Source organism: Euprymna scolopes, chromosome 46 (assembly GCF_053919585.1).
Source record: "Euprymna scolopes isolate OS-2025 chromosome 46, ASM5391958v1, whole genome shotgun sequence".
Lineage (NCBI taxonomy): Eukaryota > Metazoa > Mollusca > Cephalopoda > Sepiida > Sepiolidae > Euprymna > Euprymna scolopes.
In genome coordinates, this window is record NC_136527.1 from 209,520,200 (window position 1) to 209,542,987 (window position 22,788).

Sequence of the window (22,788 nt, forward strand, 5' to 3'; positions counted from 1 at the left end):
TAACCAAACAAATGTATAATGCAAACGGGGGTAACTCTTTACTTCTTTCAGCAAAGTTGACTCCCTTTGTCCGTGGTCCTAAACTTAAAATTCTCGCGACTTCTCGTGAGATCAACGACCAGAAAGGAGACAGTGTAGGGAAAAAAGAGTGACTCTGAAAATGGCGAGATGAACATTATTCTCGTTCGTTTCAGTTATCATATTGGACGTCTAACTGTTTGAATTGTAGTTACGTGTGTGTGTGCATGTCTCCATAATAAACGTATATCGTTATGCAACAAGTGAGTGGCTTCTTATTTATTCATAAGTATTACGGTCTTTCTTCACGAGCTGCAACATACCCACGTGAAGGCTGGACTCCTTGCGGTAAGATATTTTATGGTATATTGATCTAACGCATCGCACGATATAACAACTGGCAACAAAGATTTGGAAATAAAATAGATAAAAACACTTTTTAAAGCATCCTGAGATCCACCAAAAGAAATAGTAACGCCCCGGTGTAGTTTCAAAAAACGGCACCCCGAGTATAATGTCCATACAGGAGTCAGGAAGCACGGTAAGGTCAATCTCTTTATATTCGCAACCACTGAAGAAAATGCTCTCTGTGCAATATTCACACAGTTTAAGGGAAACGACGGATGATGCCATAGAAATTACGGAGTTCCGTTTTAAAGTGGGCCGTCTCATTGTTTTAACAATGCGGGCACTGATAAAATTATCAGAACTACCGGTGTCTATAAGGGAAGTAAACCTTTTTCCTTTTAACTCCACAATTTTGGTGATAGGAGGGCAACTATCACCACCTTTAGCGCGGATCCCTATGATAGCAGAAGAAGAACGTGAAGGTGTCGTTAGAGTAGAACGGCAAACTTTAGAAAAATGCCCGAGTTTACCACAGCTTCGACATAACTTATCGTGGGCAAGGCAAAGGCAGCGGTCATCCTTAAGGTGACGTCGCCCTCTTCAGTTATAGCACTTGCACGAACAGGAAGGGGAGCAGAGAACTTTACAGAGTCACACTTGAACAGAATTTTTAGAAATACAAGTGGCCTCCTCGGCAGAATCGATCAGCACATTTTTAGTTCCCGTAGTAGAAGTAACAGTGACTGCTCCAATCTGGGAGGCATACGATTCCGCGCGAAAGTGAGCTTGTTCTAACGCCCTAGCACATTGAGTAGCTTCTAGTACATATCAATGAGGACCGGAGGCCACAAATGACTGCATCACGGACAGATTCATCCCTGTAAATGGTGGCTGTTACATCTTTAAAACATTCAAGGTCTGAAGGTATTGGTCGACAGACTCGCTTTCTTGTTGCAAACGCGTGGAAAGCAGATGTCTAGCGTGAATAACGTTTGGAGACTTGTCGCAAACGCCTTTCAATAATTCCACAGCATGTTCAAAACCAGAGCAACCTTCGATAACGTCAGCAACAGAGGGGCCGATGTTTAAATAGAGAACTTCTAGCTTATCAAGGTTTAACAAAGCAATAGTTGATAAGTCGTAATTAAAGTTGCAGAACCATAATTTCCAAAACTTGCTGGCCTCCATGAAGAAAATAAAAAAATTAGTTCGGTAAATTGCGGTGTTTTATCATAGAACGGAAGAGCAAAACCTCTTTACTAGGCTTTACCGAACTAATTTCACAGCCAATAATAAACGTAAGAGCAAATAGTAAACGTAAGAGCAAATAGTAAAGAGCAGGTAGCAGCAGTAAACGCAAGATCTGTTAATAATGAAATGTTGAAGAAGAAAACTCAGCCCTTTTAAAAAAGAAAAGGAACGTGTGCAAAATCACGTGCCATAGAAACTTTTACTTTTACGGAAATATAACACGAATGTTCTCGTTAATGGAAGTTAGCAGTAGTTCGACTAGTCCAAATTATTAAATGCCCAGACTTAATCTTACAGCAAGCCTGCCGTTGACAAATATAATCTAAACTTGATAGGAAAACAATTCGGCACGGTTAACTAATGTACGGACATTTTTTACACAAGAAACGAAACAATGATTACACCGTGTTATTATGATTACCTTAAGTTCTGTTCTTTAGCAGTTGATTTTCTATTTAAATAACTTCCTGTTTAAATCGTGTTTTTCATCTTTTAATTTTGATTCTTTTATATTTTCACATATTTAATTTCTTCATGAATTGGACACACGAAACAAAAATTATATCTACTTACTAAAGAAAACCTAACAAACTAAACAATGTTTGTATTTTGAAGACAAAAAAAAAAAAAAAGAAAACGAAATTATCCCGATGTTTTTTTTCGTAATTGAATTCCAGTAAAAAGAAAGGTAAGTTATTATTTTCCTTTCTTTATATACTTTAAAAAATTAAAATCCAATAAGTTTTAAAAGTAATTAAAACCATTAAAATGAGTTTATTTTTTTTATTGCAATCTAATAAAAATATGGATTTAGCCAATTGACGTGAATAAAAAAAATGTGTGAAGCTTCCATTTCAAAATAATCTCTTCTTAAAAATATGTTTTTCAATCTAACATATAGGGCCCCTCTGTTGCTGACGTTATCGAAGGTTGCTCTTGTTTGAAACATGCCGTGGAATTATTGAATTTTAAAAATATGTGTAAATAGAGAACATAAAAAAAATAGACATAAAAATGTGTGAAGCTTCTATTTCAAAATAATCTCTTAAAATATTTTTTTTTTAATCTAACATATAGAATTTTGTTCAATTTTGTAAAAAATGTGTTAAGTAAACCTCATTATAACATAGACAATAATAATATTTACCATATACACAAAAATTTAACTTAAAATAATAATAATTACCATATACACAATGATTTAACTCAAAATAATAATAATTACCATATACACAACAACTAATTAAAAATAATAATAATAACAATGTACACAATAGTTTAATTCGAAATAATAATTACCATATACACAATAATTTAACTCGAAATAATAATAATTACAATGTTCACAATAATTAACTCGAAATAATAATAATTACCATATAAACAATAATTTAACTCCATATAATAATAATAATTACCATATACATAATAATTTAACTCGTAATAATAATAATTACTATATAAACAATAATTTAACTCGAAATGATAATAATTACCATATAAACAATAATTTAACTCAAAATAATAATAATAACCATATAAACAATAATTTAACTCGAAATAATAATAAATACCATTTACAAAATAATTTAATTTAAAATAATATTAATTACCATATACACAATAATTTAACTAAAAATAATAATAATTACCATATTCACAATAATTTAATTCAAAATAATAATAATTACCATATACACAATAATTAAATTTGAGATAATAATAATTACCATATACACAATAATTTAATTCAAAATAATAATAATTACAATATACACAATAATTTAATTTAAAATAATAATAATTACCATATACACAATAATTTAATTTAAAATAATAATAATTACAATATACACAATAATTCAACTCAAAATAATAATAATTACCATATACACATTAATTTAACTCAAAATAATAATAATTACAATATACACAATAATTTAACTCAAAATAATAATAATTACAGCATACACAATAATTTAATTCAAAATAATAATAATTACTATATACACAATAATTTTACTCGAAATAATAATAATAATAATTACCATATGCACAATAATTTAACTCGAAATGATAATAATTACCATATACATAATAATTTAACTCGAAATAATACTAATTACCATATACGCAATAATTTAACTCGAAATAATAATAATTACCATATACACAATAATTTAACTAAAAATAATAATGAAAATAATAATAATTACCATATACACAATAATTTAACTCGAAATTATAATAATAATAATAATAATAATAATAATAATAATAATAATAATAATAATAACCATATACGGAATAATTTAATTCGAAATAATAATAAGAAACATAATAATAATTACCATATACAAAATAATTTAATTCGAAATAATAATAATAATAATGATAATTATAATAATAATAATAATAATAATAATAATAGTATTTACCATATACACAATAATTTAACTCCAAATGATAATAATAATAATAATAATAATAATAATAATAATAATTAGCTTATACACAATAATTTAACTCGAAATAACAATAATAATAATAATAATAATAATAATAATTACCATATAGACAATAATTTTGCTCGAAAAAAAAATAATAATAAACATATACACAATAATTTAACTAGAAATAATAATGATTACAATATACACAATAATTTAACTCGAAATAATAATAATAATAATAAAAATAATAATAATAATAATAATAATAATAATAATTACCATATAAACAATAATTTAACTCGAATTGTCAACAACTGAGCAGAAAATTTTATTTTATGTTTAATCAAATATTTTTTATTTTATATTATAGATCACTTTCTTATTTATTTACTTTACTTTATATATATGCCTGTTTATCGGCCATCACTAATGGAAGCCAATGTCGAAAATGAATATTGATAAATGTTTATAATTTAAACTAGCATAGTTTACAATCGAAAATAAATGAAAATGATCACAGCTATTTCTCTTTTACTAACTTAAACTCATCAGTATTTTTCTAAATAAGTAAACGCTTTAAAATAAGTATAAAACAAAAAAAAAACTTATCCAGAAAAGTATTATGTTGCCTTTAGTCACATTTACGCATAATATATTCGTTTTTTTTATTTATTTTACTAATGTTGGGGGGAGAGTCAAAACTATAAATTTGATTATTAAATTATGGCTGACTGGGATAGCTTCCGTAAATTCATATCTGATCTGCTTCTGCATTCCATGTTTAAAAAGGATCTATCCTCTATAGTATCAGACCTTACCGAATGGTAAATTGTAGGCATAGACCGAATCATACCATCCAAAAAATTCCAACAAAAACCTAACAGCAAGCCATGGTTCTCCCTAGAATGTGCTGCTGCCATTGCGCACAGAAATCACTTTTTTCCATAGCTACCAACGTAATAGATGTACTGAGACTAAAGCTGTCAATTGTAAAAGAGTAATAAAAAATGCAAGAGAGCTATATGTTCAGTCTGTCAAATCCAAAGTAGCTGAGCAGCGGCTTGGTTCCCACCAGTTTTGGCAAATAGCAAACAGGATCCTGAACAGATGCATACGTTCTATCCCAACCATCATCAATGGACCTGAGGTCATCTCATCAGCATCCGACAAGGCCAAACTTTTCGCCAAGAACTTTGCAGCTAACTCTACCCTTTTCGAGGAAGGGCATCAACTCCCCATATTTCCTCCTACAACAGACAACACCTTATCCAACATAGAAATATCTGTGCACGAGGTCGCCAAACTAATCAAGAACCTTGATTCCAGTAGAGCAACTGACCCAGACCCATTCCAATTATACTGTTGAAAAAACTTCGACCAGAACTTGCCCCCATACTTACAAAACTGTTTAAGCGTTGCCTTGAGGAGAAGTGCTTTCCAACACCCTGGAAAACTTCGTCAATATGCCCTGTATTTAAGATCTCAGGCGATAATCATCCCCCTCTCAGTACAGACCAAGTCTCTTGTGTGTTATGAGTAAGGTACTGGAATCCATATTAAATAAAGAAGTAGTTAACCACCTCAGCAGAAATAACCTCCTTATGTTAAGGAATAGAGAGAGGGAGAGAGAGAGAGAGGTGAGTTATAGTGTAGACACGTTGACTGGAAGTTAAGATCAGCTGATTGGATTGCGTGCGAGTCATGTGATCAGGTTAGCTGAATCATTGAGATTTGATTTGGACTCAGAAGACAACGGACGGCTTCCCGTTGTCTCCTCCTCTTCACTGGGGGTAGGGGACGAACGCTGACCTGTGTAGAAGAAGAACCCACACAGGCCGATTTCACTTTCCACCTTCTGCAGGACATCTGGGAAAGTGAAAAAAACTATAGAACTAATTCCTTGTCTTGGAGTGATTGAATCTTCATCCAAAAACAAGTATCAAGTCTCCCTCCAGGACGAGAAATTCCAGATGGCCCAACATCCAAGAAGCAGAGGAAAGTTCTGAAAATACATGTCACTCACACACGATTCCCTTTATGATACAACAATATAAATATATAACAACAACAAACACTCAACCCTTTATTATACGACAATGTAACACTTAGTGACATGCAATATGGTTTCCGTTCTGCTTGATATACAGCTGATCTGCTAACAGTTATATCCCATAGGATTAGTGAATCTCTCGACAGAGGCTTCCTTTCTAGGGCAATTGCTCTTGACATATCAAAGGCCTTCAATAAGGTTTGGCATAAGGGCCTACTTCACAAGATATCCAGCTACGGTATAACTGGAAATGTTTTCTCAATAATTAAATCATTTCTCTCTGACAGGTTCATAAGAGTAGTGGTTGATGGGCAGAAACCTGAGGTCCACAGTATTAATGCTGGAGTCCTCCAGGGGTCCATCCTGGGCCCAACTCTCTTCCTGATCTGCATCAATGATCTCCCAAAACACATACTTAATTCATTCGTTGAAATCTATGCTGATGATACGAGCATCTATGGCAACACATCAAAGGCCGTAAATGACAAAGTTCTCTCTGATTCCCTCTCCTCTAATCTTGATTTCTTAAACTTTAATATCGAAACAGGCTTATTTAAGCCATTTTTCACGTGTTCGTGTTCTGTTTTCATCGTTCGTTTGCCTTATGTTTGTTTTTTGTGTTTTTTTTTTCGATGTTTTGATTACTCTTCCGCCCCGCTTAAGTTTTAGCATTGTTTTCTATTTTTTCTTCACTTATAACAATCAAACCGGGTCATTGACATTGTCATCGTCGTAACGCTCAACAACTTCCGGGCGTGCACCTCAATTTGGTTCTTATTTAAATAAATTCAAACATCTTTCAGTAATTCATTTTGGCTGGCCGATTTTATTTTCAAACTTCGCCTCAGGTTCTATTCTACCCCCCCCCCGGTTTTTTTTTTTAACACCACACACACCTACAAACACCCGGGCAACCCCGGTTACCCCTGCTAGTATATCTATAAAAGACATTTACTGAGACAATAATTCTGTCAATTTTCAGTCTACAGACTCGAAACCTGATATACAGGGAATTGAGATTTGGGAAAATCTTTGTAACCGGTTTTCGGCCAGAAATTTGGCTGTCAAGGGGTGAAAGTTCAACGATTTGACCTTTGAGGACTCTACCAAACTCCTCCGCCAATTTTGGGTATAAACAATTGAAATTTTAGATATAGGTTCCTTGGACATGGAGCTAACTTAATAACTTGATGTAAGCCCAAAACAATAAATATTAAGGGGTCATAGTAGAGGTCAAAGTTTTTTTATAAAATTACCTCTGCGGTCTCTAGCAAATTGCTCAGACAATTTTTGGTTAAAAAATTTGAAATTTTACATAAAGGGTATTCAGAGATAGGGCAGGCTTTTTAATCGGGTCGAAAATTTGAGCTATCAATATATAACTGTATGTTTGCATGTCTGCCTAAAACTGTCATCCTCAACTGGGCACTTTCCTACAAGGAGGGTTTCCTTTTTTCACCGATATTTTCAAAAGTCATCCCCTCTTTTCGATTGACTAGCCTTAATTTAAACCTATGTCACTTCTGGTTTGGCGGTGGTCGTAACTGCAAAAACGTCACACTTTTTATCTCGTTCTTTTCCTCCATCGAGTTTGAGCCTGCCTTCCTACTACCATTTATTTTTTTACAGAAAATAACATAGATTAAAGTGTAAAATTGCGAACAGCAAATGTAAACAAAATAGCTTAAACATCCTTAAAATTGGTATTGCAATTTGAATTTAAACATATTCCATCACTTCCTTATATATCAGTTGCATAACCTCAATTAAAATGCTGTAAATATAACAAAGAGAATAATTCTTAACACTCTATAAAATGAAATGTCGCTGAAGCCATCTTGCAATATCAAAACACTTGTCTTCTCAAGCAAAATAGAAGTGTGAAGATTTAAAGTACCAAAGAGTTATGTTATTTTGTGTATCAGATAAGCGTAGATGCGTCAGACAAAAATCATAATCATATCTTTCTTCATCTGAATTTTTAGGTTTATTCGATTTAGCAATTGTTACACACACTTTACACATTAAGAATATAAGGGTCTTTTCTCTAAACAGCTCATACTTCACTGATATTATAACGTCATTATAGTAGTCTTTTCCTTAAACAGCTCATACTTCACTGATATTATAACGTCATTATAGTAGTCTTTTCCTTAAACAGCTTATACTTCACTGATATTATAACGTCATTATAATAGCCTTTTCTTTAAACAGCTTATACTTCACTGATATTATAACGTCAATTTAATAGCCTTTTCTTTAAACAGTGTGTACTTCACTGTAATTATAACGTCATATCATTCTAAATAGCGCTTAATAAACCAAATCTAAAACTATGCCAAAGATCAGAACTATCTCAATACAATACTTATGTATATACTTTATAAACATTGGTATCGCATCCCAGCCTGCACTTCATAAACAGCATGCAAAATGGTTAATGGCAGCTGAAAAAGATAATTAGGCTTTGTCAACATCTAAACGAACTTTTATCTAAAACCTCCGTTCAATTTGCAAAAACGTTTATTCTATGAAAATAAAACATTTAAAGTCTCTTTCAAAATGGTGGTCCAATTTTAACTTCAACATGATTGCAGAGTTCATTAACGCATGGTTTACGAAGCACAGGCAGACGTTATTTGCATTACTTCAGTTTAAAGAGCATTTAAAGATTTTACCGGACAAACAGTAAAGACGATAATTAATGACAATATTGGTATTCAGGACTCTTTTAATAATTACAGCCACCTGGCAATATGGCAACACCCTTATAAAAGGCATTGGTCAATACCAACATTTAAAGATAAAACATTTAAACGCTGATAAGTTAAAGACATGTTGTTACAAATAATTTCAATGTTCAGCTGAATTAGAGATGCACCAATATTTCTCATCAAATAATTATTAGCTTGGAATAATAGATTGACAATTGAGAAATATATGAGAAGAAATAATAAATTTTGTTGTTTCAAACAAAGATGCCGGTATCAAAGTTTATTTAAAACGTAAATGATAGGTTCGGATAATTGTATTTTATCCGTTTATAGCAATTTAAATTGTGATTAGAAAGTCGTACAACATACCGTCTGTTTCAGGAAAGAAAGAAAGGAAAAATTCCGCTCTTCCATTTATGGACTGGTGGTCACCTGAGGTAACTAGATCTGGGAAAATATGCAAATGAGATACAGTTGGTTTTTCAAATAAAAAAAAACTGTGTGTCAGGGAGGGAGGGAGAGAAAGAGAGAGAGAGTGGTGGGGCATATGCGAAAGGAAAAAAGAAACGGTTCCATTTAAGGTTGGGTTATGGTTAGAAACAAGAGAAATAAGTAATATACGACGTACCGAGCGTATTTGCATCGCTCTTTGGGAAAGAAGAAGGAAAGGATGGCCGGCTCATTTATATACCCGAAGAGCATCTTGGGAAGGCAGTGCATGATGGGAGAAGCTATTTTTTTAATTTTTATTGTCGCTTCCTTTTATGTTTTTGATAGGAGGATATAAAAGCCAGGAAAAATTCGATGGTCGATTTGAAAAGAAGAGGTCTGAAACGTGCTGGTGTCAAGCGAGTCACTCACTCCTTCTGAAGCCCAGAACCGAATCCTGATCGTAACGTCACAAGAAGTAAGTTAAATTTTGCTCATCATCACGTTGGTCGTGATGCATATATGTGAAGTTTATCAAATAGCATTCCACTAAAGTACTTGCTATATTTAAAACCCTTTTTGAGCCTTAACACAAACATAGTTGTATCAGCACATATGCATAACAAATGTATATTGTGATATTTGTAGACATCTACGATACCTGATTGTCTAAGTAATTGGGAGGGTTGGGAAAAATCACCTTCTTTGAATCAGCTTTTGTAATATCTTTAAAGTGTTTGTTAATATATAGTTAAAGATATAGATGAACACTGATAAAAACGCTCTCACTTTCAAATAATATACAAGACAAAATATAAAAAACTATATCGATTTTTCTGTAGCTTTTCAAATGAATATAATGATGAACAAATTAGGAAAGTTTAAAATATCAAAATAATACATAATCCACACCCAAACCTACTACACATATTAAACTATTCTATCCTTATCAAATCAGGGGAAAAAGTATTAAAATATTATTAATAAAAATGTGCAAACCGTAGACCATAACAAAATATAAAATTAATCATTTACTATAATAAATTTAAAACATCTAACCTTATTATATATCAAGTTTGTGTAAAAATAATGTCTTTTTTACGTTCAATTTCAAATAAAAAACCGGCATTATTTTTTAACCAATCTAATATATAATAACGAATGTGAGTTGCTTGATAGAATAACAATTTATGAATGCAATATATATATATATATATATATATATATATATATATATATATATATATATATATATATATATTGCAATTGTATCGATATGAGTATTTCTCTTCTGACCAGGATCTAAATCATAGAAACAGGGTTGGATATAATTTCAACAAGAAGCAAGCAAAACCATTATTGCCTGATTCTGTGTCAAACTAGAAATTATCCGATCATTTTGTAATGTTACGTCAATGAATATCTTAGATTAATTAATCTACAGGTTGTGAGTTCAATCCAATAATATTGACAACACAAACAAGAATACTACTGTTATGTGAATGCAAATATAAAAAAATATTGAATTTCATTATTTTTTACAGATGTTCATGATGGAATTTTAATGGAGTAACATTATCTTTAAACATTATTATGTTAATTGGAAGAGTGCAGCGATATCTCTGAGACGATTTCTATACTGGACTCAACTATTGAACGGACTTTGAAACTGTGATAAACATCATAAAAGATCGCATCACAAATTAAAGAAAAAATTATGTGGCTTTAAAAAAGAAAAATATTGAATACAATTCTATAAAAACATCTTATATGTTTAACATTTGATATAAAGCCTCATCCTCAGCTTGTACAAATTAATGATAAACCAGCATTGACAGACTCTGTGTAAAGCTAGAAAATATCCAATCATTTTGGCAATGTTACGTCAATGAATATCTTAGATTAAGTTAATCTAGAGGTTGTGAGTTCAATTCAATAATATTGAAAACAACAAACAAACAATACGATTATGTGAATGCAAATAAAAAATATTGAATTTCATTATTTTTTACAGATGTTCCTGATTGAATTTTAATGGAGTATCATTATCTTCAAACATTATCCTATAAACACTTGTTATGTTAATTGGCCGAGTACAGCAATATCTCAGAGACGATTTCTATACTGGACTCAACTATTAAACGAACTTTGAAACAGTGATAAAAACATAACACATCTTAAAGGTAATACCATTTTTGTTAAATATGTATTAACATAAAGCAAAACGTCAGAAAAGATTGAATCACAAATTACAGAAAAAATTATGTGGCTTAAAAAAGAAAAATATTTAATACAATTCCATAAAAACATGTTATATGTTTAACATTTGATATAAAGCCTCATCCTCAGCTTGTACAAATTAATGAGAAAATTTAAAAAAGAGAAAAAGGCAATGTTTTTGTAATGTGTTGACATTCCGAAGCATTTTAAAAAAAGATATCTCGGTTGGAATATATATGAATATATGTTTAGCAGTTGATATAGAGTCCAGTCGTCAATAATTAAAAATAGAAAAATGCTACATTCTTGTGAAGAGTGTGAATATTCTTCATTTCAAAAGTCAAATTTAGTAAGGCATATGAGAACTCACACTGGGGAAAGACCACATTCTTGTGAAGTTTGTGGATATTCTTGTTCTCGAAAATCAGACTTAGTAAAACATATGACAACTCACACTGGGGAAAAGTCACATTCTTGTGAAGTATGTGGATATTCTTGTTCTCGAAAATCAGACTTAGTGATGCATATTAGAATTCACACTGGGGAAAAGCCACATTCTTGTGAAGTGTGTGGATATTCATCTTCTCGGAAATCAATGTTAGTGAGACATATAAGAACTCACACTGGGGAAAAGACACATTTTTGTGAAGTTTGTGAATATTCTTGTTCTGGAAAATCATCTTTAATGACACATATGAGAAATCACATTGGGGAAATGCCACATTCTTGTGAAGTGTGTGGATATTCTTGTCATCAAAAATCAACGTTAGTGAGACATATGAGAACTCACACTGGGGAAAAGCCACATTCTTGTAAAGTTTGTGGATATTCTTGTTCTCAAAAATCATCGTTAGTAAGACATATGAGAATTCACAATGGGGAAAAGCCACATACTTGTGAAGTTTGTGGATACTCTTTTTCTCAAAAATCAAGGTTAGTGACACATATGAGAACTCACACTGGACCATAATCCCTAGCCACCTACCTTAAAAATACTGCTGTAAAACCTGGTGAAAAGGTGCATTCAAACATATGAAAACTCACACGAGTGAAAATTCATAATTTTGCAGAATATGAAAATAGTCTTTCTTTTCAATCATGTTTTATGCAACATAAAAAGACAATTAGTAAAAACTTGGAAAAATATGTTTATAGTATTGTTTATTCATATCAGACCGTTAAGCTAGACAATATTACATAAAAAACATTTGCTAGGATTGTGTCATTTGATTCTGCTGTAACAGTTTATACTTAAAAATACTGCTGTTCAATTTTAATCGTAATGAAATAAAATATTAGTTCTAATTAAGGAACCACTTGATTTCATAAAATAAAAAGCCGAAAATCTGTATTCTTTTGCACTATTTTAATATTTCTATTTTTATAAACAAAATTTAAAAAATAACTAACAATTGAAAAAAGCCATATTCGGTTAACGCATGCGCGTAACAAAAAAAGAAGGAAGTCTGTGCCACATTGGAATAAACCATATCGAGCCAACTTAGTAATCAAGGGTAAGTATTTCAAAAGTTTAACAGATATTAAAATGAAATGATGAGATAGTAATAAATATATAGATAAATAGATGAAAATGACGAGAGACCATATTAAGCAAGAGAAAGAACTTCAAAAGTTTAACATATATGAAAATGGACATGATAAAGGGCCATAGTAATCAATGGAATTACTTCCAAAGTTTAACATATATGAAAATGTGGTTTACTCATACAAAATTCACTCAGTAGAAAGTGTTCGAGTATTATTGATGAATGATAAATGCTGCAGATATGATGAATCAGCAACAAACATTGCAAAAAGAAAACGAAAGAAATCGATGAGAAGATAACAAGAGAAGCAAATGGATTCTTCAACCCAAGAGTGGGAGACTTTCATTTTAGATAGTCAATATCAAGGTTTACTCACAAATGTTTTTTTAAAAGCTGGTCCACAAGGAACTGTTTACACAGTGATTTAGCGCCCGAGGGACCTAATATCTGAATGTTCAATTTTAGTGGCATATGGTCTTTGAACTGTATGTTAAAACACATTAGGTGATGTGTGGAGAGATGAAACTTGACAGATCGTCGAACATCAGGGAACATAAATGTAGTTAAATACAATGACCCCACAACTCAATCTTCACTCTTCAATCCTGAAGTCCAATGCACTTCTGACAGCAATTGCTTCTGCCAAACAAAAAGACACCGTCTCTTCCCAAATACAGGCTTTTTATAGGACAAAACCGTCCAAAGTTATTTGCATATTCTTCCCATGATCTCTAGTCTATAAATAGACGCAGTGGCCATTCTCTTCTTCTTCTTTCTTCTTTCACTCTCTGAAGCAGGCGTTGCCAGTGGTAAAAAGTTTGCACGATTTTTTTTACTACAATAAAACAAAACCATAACATGAAATGTGAGATATTAAGGCTCATGAACAACATGAAAAAAGATCGTTCCAAATTAATATGGTCTAAGTAGCATAGGAAAAAATAAAATATTAGAATCTAAATAATGCTTTTTAAATTAATATGGTCTAAGTAGCATAGGAAAAAATAAAATATTAGAATCTAAATAATGCTTTTTAAATTAATATGGTCTAAGTAGCATAGGAAAAAAATATTAGAATCTAAATAATGCTTTTTAAATTAATATGGTCTAAGTAGCATAGGAACAAAATAAAATAGAATCTAAATAATGCTTTTTAAATGGCATGGTCTCTGAAATAAGTAAAGATTATCCCGTTTGGGTGAGAATAACTTTGAAATAAATGCAAATCGAAATGAATCCAAATGTTTGATCCAGAAAGAAACTCCTTGATCTTTAAAATCTTATTGAAGTAAATTAAAAAAGAAAAAATCGAAAACTATCTGACAAATATATCTAATAAAGCAAATTTCATATATATTCAAACACGCTTCAAGGGAATGTCGGTTGGCTAATAAAAGGTAACGTCGTCGTCGGCTCCTAATCGTATCCGAGCATTGGGTCCTGTCGTTATGTTCATTCCTGTACGTAACAGTCAGCGGCAAGTCGATTTAAGATCTGAAGATATTGGTCGACAGATATGTTTTCTTGCTACAGACGCGTAGAAATCAGATGTCTAACATGAATAACGTTTGAAGACTTGTTGTAAACACCTTTCAGTAATGCAATAACGTGTTTAATTCAAACAACCCTCGATAACGTCAGCAACGGTGTGTTAGCTTTTATGATTTTTTTATTAATGAGAACATCATAAAACCTTATAAAATGCAAATAAAGACGAATTACGTTATTTTTATAATGTCATGAACATTCTCTTTCTCTATCTCTGTGAAAACAGCCTATCCTGCATTGACAAAGTGCAAAATAGACTTCGGGGCTTAGTGGGGGATGCTCTCTTCTCTTCCCTGCAACCTCTCTCCCACAGAAGAGAGGTTGCGAGCCTGACTTTGTTGTGTCGTTTTTTCCATGTTTAAATAAAGAATTTCAAGTTTATCTGGGTTTACCAAAGCAATAGTTGATAAATAGTAATTAAAGTTACGATACCACAATCTTCAAAGCTTGCTAGCTCGGTCTGCCGAGGATACGTCAAATTTGTCCAGACGAACAGTCTTTTCGATGAGGGAAATAAATTTTGTTCAATAAATTGTAGTGTTGTAAATAAATGAAGACGTAAAACACACATTTCTTTCTAATGCTTTAGTGAACAAAATTCACAGCTACTAAAGTGTGATGTCCACAAGTAAAGGTAGATAACCCTAAGAGTTATCTACCTTTAGGTATGCGCGCTCTCTAATAAAGAAGGGTCGGTTTTATTGAATAAAATTCACAGCTACTAAAGTGTGATAAGGGAGATAACCCTAAGAGTTATCTACCTTTAGGTATGCGCGCTATCTAATAAAGAAGGGTCGGTTTTATTGAACAAAATTCACAGCTACTAAAGTGTGATAAGGGAGATAACCCTAAGAGTTATCTACCTTTAGGTATGCGCGCTATCTAATAAAGAAGGGTCGGTTTTATTGAACAAAATTCACAGCTACTAAAGTGTGATGTCCACAAGTAAAGGGAGATAACCCTAAGAGTTATCTACCTTTAGGTATGCGCGCTATCTAATAAAGAAGGGTCGATTTTATTGAATAAAATTCACAGCTACTAAAGCAAGAGAGAAAGAACTCAGTCTTTTAAAGAAAAAGGAACGCGCGCAAAATCATGTGGCAAGAAACTGAATTTGCATATCTAATATTTTTTAAAACAGTAAGAACAAAACAATTTGCATTAGCGTTTCCTTTAAATGAAATATAACATAATGCCAACGACAGGACTCAAACAGTAATATAACATTTATTAAACGACACCTCAGCTAAATTTAATTTCAAATAAAGAGTTTTATTTTCGAAATATTCTGTGTTAGTTTTTATGATTTTTTATTTATGAAAACATAATAAAACCGTATAAAATGCAAATAAAGACGAATTACGTTATTTTTATAATGTCATGAACATATTTGTCGTAAAACAAGACGAGGAAACAAATGTTTGATTATTATCTTATTTGTGTAGTGTAAGCAAATATGAATACCATAAGTTTTTATTTTTGAAGTTTTTTTGTGTCCGAATGTCCAATAAGATTTAATTCGTACAATTATAACCGTTGTACATAGAAAAGCGATTCATATATATATATATATATATATATATATATATATATATATACACACACACATATATATATATATATATATATATATATATATATAGTAATTTATAAAATATATATGGTGATTAAGCTACACTGAATATTCTGCGTTTCATCCAACTATAGGATTCGTCAGGCTTATGTGCGAATTCTGTCGTTGCTTCTTGTTTTTATACATGTTGAGGATTACTAGTTGGCCACTCAGCTTTCTAGTATCCACCGCGCCCCTTCCTACCAACCAATGGGCATGCATTTTATCAAACAAAGGATCTGTTTTAGAGCTAGGTTAGTGGTTTTAGGTGGCCGTTCTGCTTCTTTTTTTTATATACATATAAATATACCTATGTGTACACAACAATGCACACACATATATATATATATATATATATATATATATATATATATATATATATACATATACGTGTGATCGTTTATGTATATTCATGTTTATTTAATTTATTTATTTGTTTGTTTTCTATTGTTATTGTTAGTTTTAAAGCTATTTTGTATCGCTATCCTAGAGTGAGTTTTATTTTGTGAACGCAGTTGTTTGCTATTTCCCGCCTACAGTTTAATAGATTTTGAGGTTCTTTAAAGTACAGGATAGAAAATTTTTCATGGAGGCATAATTTACATGGGTCGTCTAAATGTCTGCATGTGGTAGCTTGTCTTATTATTTTCCATTCGACTACCGGCGAATGTCCGCTTTCTTTGAGTTCCCAGTATTTATTCGCTAGTGTTGTTTTTATACGGTGTTTTTTTTATTTTTGAATGTGCTTTTGTGGTCATAGTATCGGGTTTTGAAATCTAAGGAAGTCATGCCTATGTAATATTTTTTGTTATTCGGGTTTTCTTTTGCAAATATTGTTGCTTGATAGACTACGCTTTTTGTTAGACATTTGTTTTGGACTGGGCAAAGTGTGCGGTGTCTACAATTGCATTTATCTTGTTCGTTATTAGTATTTTTATTTATGGTATGGTTGTACTTGTCCGGGGTTGGTTTGTTATTATTATTATTATTATTATTATTATTATTATTATTATTATTATTATTATTATTATTATTATTATTATTTCTGCTAGTGTTGTTTTTATTTCTGTCCTGGTGTCTACTTTTTTATTGTTTATTTTGTTGTTGTTTACATTGTTTTCATTTAGTATTTTGTTATTATGTGCCTTAATTATCATCTCTAAATTTTCGCAACAACTGTAAGATAACTTCAAGGTATTTTTATTGAAGATTTTGTGTAAGGGGTTGGTTGCGGGAAAGTGTTTTTCAATAAGATCTAGAAATTTCTTGCCAAGTTTTGTTTTTAACATTTGATTGTATGGGGCCGTATACCAAATTATAGTTCTTTTTCTTCTGTTTTTAATTTTATTATAGTTGTTGGTGTTTTGTTGTTTATATTTGATATCTATATTTTTGTATCCACTGTTTTTTAGGGCTGTTTCGTAAATATTGGATGACCTGTTAAATGCATTTTCATCGCTTGAGTTATTACTGAGTCTACTTACGATCGAGTTAGGGATATGTTTTATACTTGATGGTGGGTGGTTGGACTTGGGGTTTACGTAAATTGGAGTAGCGTTATCTTTTAAGTATGGTTCATATGTGTTTTTATCTAAGTTTAACGTGACGTCCAGGAAGTTTGTTATTTTTATGTTAGCTGATATGTCCGCTTTTAGGCCTAATTTTTTCATTTCTTTGTGTATAGTTTTCTTAAAGTTTTCTCCCTTGAGTTTGTTGGAGTTTTTTATTATATCTAGTACGTCATCTCTATATAGGCCGATATCCGTAGTATCGAATATGCTTGTGAGGGTATATAGAATGAATAATCCCACAAGATCTGATGCCTCTGCAGAGTCTCTGGCACCCATCGCCAAATCGAATGAATTTTTCATTTTATTTTTTATCCATTGGTTATTGTTATTTATTAGAACTGATTTTCTACATTTTTTAATTATGTTGATTTCTTCTGAGGATATATCAGTGTATACCTCGGCAAATTCTAGGGCAATGTTAAAAAGTTCTTCGGATATCGAGGGATAAAAGTTTATGATGTCAAACTGTATGAACGTACATTTATCTTTGTTTTCTATATTTTTAAACCAGGTGATTGCTTCGGTAGTATTTGCCCACTGGTTTAGTTCTAGGTCCTGTTTGATTTGTTTGTTTACTCTAGAAAGTATAGTTTTGCTAATTCTACCTATTTCTGGTTTAGTTGGGTTTATCAGGCGGGTGCTGGGATTATTATTAAAGTCTCGTTTGTGGTCTTTAAGCAGAATGTATGACTCTCTAGGTTTCAATTTGCCAACTTTATCGCTAATTTTTAGTTTATCGGTAATTTGTTTACTTTCAGTATTTATTATATCTATGTAATCGCATTTGTTTGTGTCTAGTTTTTTGTAGTTTTTTGTAATGTTTTCTGTGATTAGTTTGTTATATTCTTGCTTATCTATTTTATAAAAGTTTCTTGTTTTATCTGCTTGTACAAAGATTTTATTAGAGTTGTTTATGTTTCTAACGATTTTGTGTAGTTTCCGTTGGAAATTGTTAGGTTGATTGTGGAATTCTAGGTTTTTAATTACGTTTAAAAGGTCATTTTCAAAGTTTATCAAAAGGTCTACTGTTTTCGCATTTTTAAGGGTTTTAAAACCATAGGATTCTTTTTTTGTTTACATTTTCATTTTTAAGGAAGAAATTTGCTCGCCATCGCATTCGGTGTATTAATTCATCTGTTTTTTGGATTAATTTAATAATATAGCTATGCTTGCTGGGTGTGGGGATGTTTTTTAGCGATGTTTCGAAATTGACTCTTTCCATATCTATTTTTAATGTGGTGAAATAAATTCTTTTGAAAGTGCTCGACTCTTTTAGGAGCTAAGTATAACTATTTCATTTATTCAAATAAATTTACTATACGAAAGTATAGATTTATGCGTAAACTTTAACCATGAAAAATTTTCTATCCTGTACTTTAAAGAACTTCAAAATCTATTAAACTCTAGGCAGGAAATAGCAAACAACTGCGTTCACAAAATAAAACTCACTCTAGAATAGCGATACAAAATAGCTTTAAAACTAACAATAACAATAGAAAACAAACAAATAAATAAATTAAATAAACATGAATATACATAAACGATCACACGTATATGTGTGTATATATATATATATATATATATAATATATATATATATATATATAATATATATATGTATATATATGTGCATTATTGTGTACACATAGGTATATTTATATGTATATAAAAAAAAGAAGCAGAACGGCCACCTAAAACCACTAACCTAGCTCTAAAACAGATCCTTTGTTTGATAAAATGCATGCCCATTGGTTGGTAGGAAGGGGCGCAGTGGATACTAGAAAGCTGAGTGGCCAACTAGTAATCCTCAACATGTATAAAAACAAGAAGCCACGACAGAATTCGCGCATAAGCCTGACGAATCCTATAGTTGGATGAAACGCAGAATATTCAGTGTAGCTTAATCGCCATATATATTTTATAAATTACTAACTAGCTCTACCTACGTATTGAGCACTTTTGAAGTAAATACAGAAAGTTTACGCATAAATCTATACTTTCGTATAGTAAATTTATGTGAATAAATGAAATAGTTATATATATATATATATATATATATATATATATATATATATATATATATATATATATATATTTAAAAAATCAAGAACATAAATGAACTTTCATTATCAATCAATTCATCATTTACGGACATCTGGAACATCCCAGATTGAATTGATATGTGTCCGCATTCGTTCAGAAAGCAAATACATGACCAAAACGTGGTGAGACGTCACGACAACAACTACGGATGGCAATTATTGCTGAAATGCAGTTAGGAGATTCGAAGTTCATATCCGTTGCAGTTACCACCTAACGAAGGTCAGAGGAATAGTTGACCGAAACGCCGTGAAAAACAACAACCAATAAAGATTAAAATAACAACTAATAAAGATGAGAATAATAGTCCGAAATAAAAATGAATTAATATATATATATATATATATATATATATATATATATATATATATATATATATATAATATACTAATCTCAAAAATGAATTCCAATTAATGAATAATATATATTATAATTATAGTTATGAATATTATAATTATAGCTATAAATATATATAATTATACTTATGAATATTATAATTATACTTATGAATATTTTAATTATAGTTATAAATATAATAATCATCTTTATAAATATGTAACCTCTTTTTAATAAAACATCGTCTATTTGCCAGACACAGCACCAATCTTTTCACAATTAAGTTGAGAGAATTGAGTCATGTCACTGGTAACCGCCTATAATGTCCGCCTTCCATAAATAATAAAAGACTGTACGGGTCATGAGTGGGGGATTCAACCAATAGACACAAAATATGTTAGAGATTTTTAGACGTTTTTGTTCATCAATCTATATCAAAAGAAAACAGTTTCAGTAGCTGTAGGTGACAACTTGGCCGATTCCTTGCACTAAAGAGATTGAGTTTTTATCATTTATTTTCTGCTAATATAAAATTACAAATGTTCAGTGGTGGCTCGTGCCTGGGATTAGTGGGGGTTCTGCTTCAAATATGTTACGTATATTTTTTTATATCGTGTAAAAGAGATTCGAATATATAAATAAATATTTAATTAAATAATAAACAAACATTCAAATAAATATTCAAATCTATAACAAAGACAAATAATCAACCAGAAATGGATAATACGCAAAACCTTTTTTATTAAAAAGATTTTTTAAAATTATGTACACTTTACAGAATAAAAATAATATATATATATATTTTTCATTTTAAACATTTCAGATTAAATAAAAGTTTGCGTTTTCTTTGTTTTGTTTTTTGCAAACAAACGAAAAACATTTTTTAAAATAACTTATTTTTATAAAAACAAAAAGAAAAACTTTGAAATTTACTTGCCTCCCTACGAAGGTTAATTTAGGAGTTTACCATTTGAAAATAGCGTTTTATTTAATAACATTTTTATTTACAAAATTTATTTTTAAAGATGCATTTATAAAAAAACGTATTTCTAAATAAAATACAAAATAAAAAAGTTTACCTTTTTATATAATGAGCAAACGAACAAAAATATTTAAAGATACAAAATTTTATTTACAAATCTTTTAACAACTTGAATTTTATATAAAAAGAACAAACAAACTTGGCTATTTTCTGACCTTCCCATGCCGGTAAATATCAACATAAAGTGGAGATGTATTGTAAGAAAATAGCATGTCATATATAAGCATTATAAAACATCGAATTTTAATTTAGCTTTCTCCCCCCACAAAACAAAAAATTAAAATTGTCTCAGTCCAGAAGGATTTCTAATTACTTTTTTTAATGTGTGTTATCTGCCCTATCTACTAACAAATTCAATGTAAAGTTTAAAAATGCATAATTATAAAAACTGTTTTTTTACTTACAAACACATTTTAATTAAAAAATCTTGTGTAAAAAATCCGTTTTTCAAAGTGTAAAACTTCTAACATTGTCCTTGTTGGAGGCAAATAAATGCTAATTTTTTTTTATATCTAAAACATACAAGTTAAAAATATTTCTAACTAAAATGTATTTTCAACATAAACTGTTTCTTCGCTTGTAGGAAAATGTAAACAGTTTGTTTTTGTAAAGTTTAGTTGTTGGAAAAAAATAGCATTTAAAACTACTTAAAACAAACAAAAAAGCAGGTAGATGGAAAAGTAACTTTTATGGTAAGGTTTATTTATTGTATATTTGATTTTTACCCTTAGTCGCGTGTTAGTTTCACTGCTAAATCCCCGAATACTTTTAATAATAATAAAAAGGTTTCTGCATATTATATATTTCCGTCTGATACCAAATCAAATCGCAACGCTAAAAGAAAAAAGCACAGTATTTTATGTACAAGAATACGTTATATGCAGATTTTAATAATAATTTAAAAAAAAAATGTAAGTAAACCCGTTTTTTTTTCTTTTTTTTTCAATAACAATGTTATCATATCTATACAGGCACACACTCAAAGCAAACAACTAATTTCACGACGCGGAGCTGCGACAAGTGACAGTTCCTCAAGAGGGTTTCATAGGCTGTCTAAAACGTCTAATCCGCGCATGTGCACAAGAGAATTTCATTAAGAAAGTGTAATTTTACAGCTCCAACCAATTTTTATATTGTTTTTATATGACTTTGGACATACCGACATTAAACTTAATGATTTTATAATGTACACATAGAAAAAATAAAATATTAAAAACAAACGTATTATTTTTAATTTTATCATTAATATGGTGTAGAAAGAACTGGGAGGGGGTGCTGCAATGCTGCAGTTCCACAGCTTCATGCACGAGCCGCCACTGCAAATGTTAAACAAAAAATCAATAATTCGGTACAAATCCAACTCACAATTAATTAATAATAAATAATGAAAGACTGTACGGGTCATGGGTGGGGGATTCAACCAATAGACATACGAAATCTGTTGGAGATTGTTAGACGTTTTCGTTCATCAATCTATATAAAAATAAAACAGTTTCAGTAGCTGTAGGTGACACCTTGGCCGATTCCTTACCCTTAAGAGATTGAGTATT

The 22,788-nt window shown here is 30.7% G+C and overlaps 1 long non-coding RNA gene across 1 annotated transcript; it reads left to right on the plus strand.

Annotated features, from left to right (window-relative positions):
• Positions 1-2,048: 2,048 nt before the first annotated feature.
• Positions 2,049-12,834, plus strand: LOC145270434 (uncharacterized). The gene is made up of 3 exons (XR_013865355.1): positions 2,049-2,305; positions 9,612-9,741; positions 11,278-12,834. It is a non-coding gene; the product is annotated as an uncharacterized LOC145270434 (long non-coding RNA).
• Positions 12,835-22,788: the final 9,954 nt, after the last annotated feature.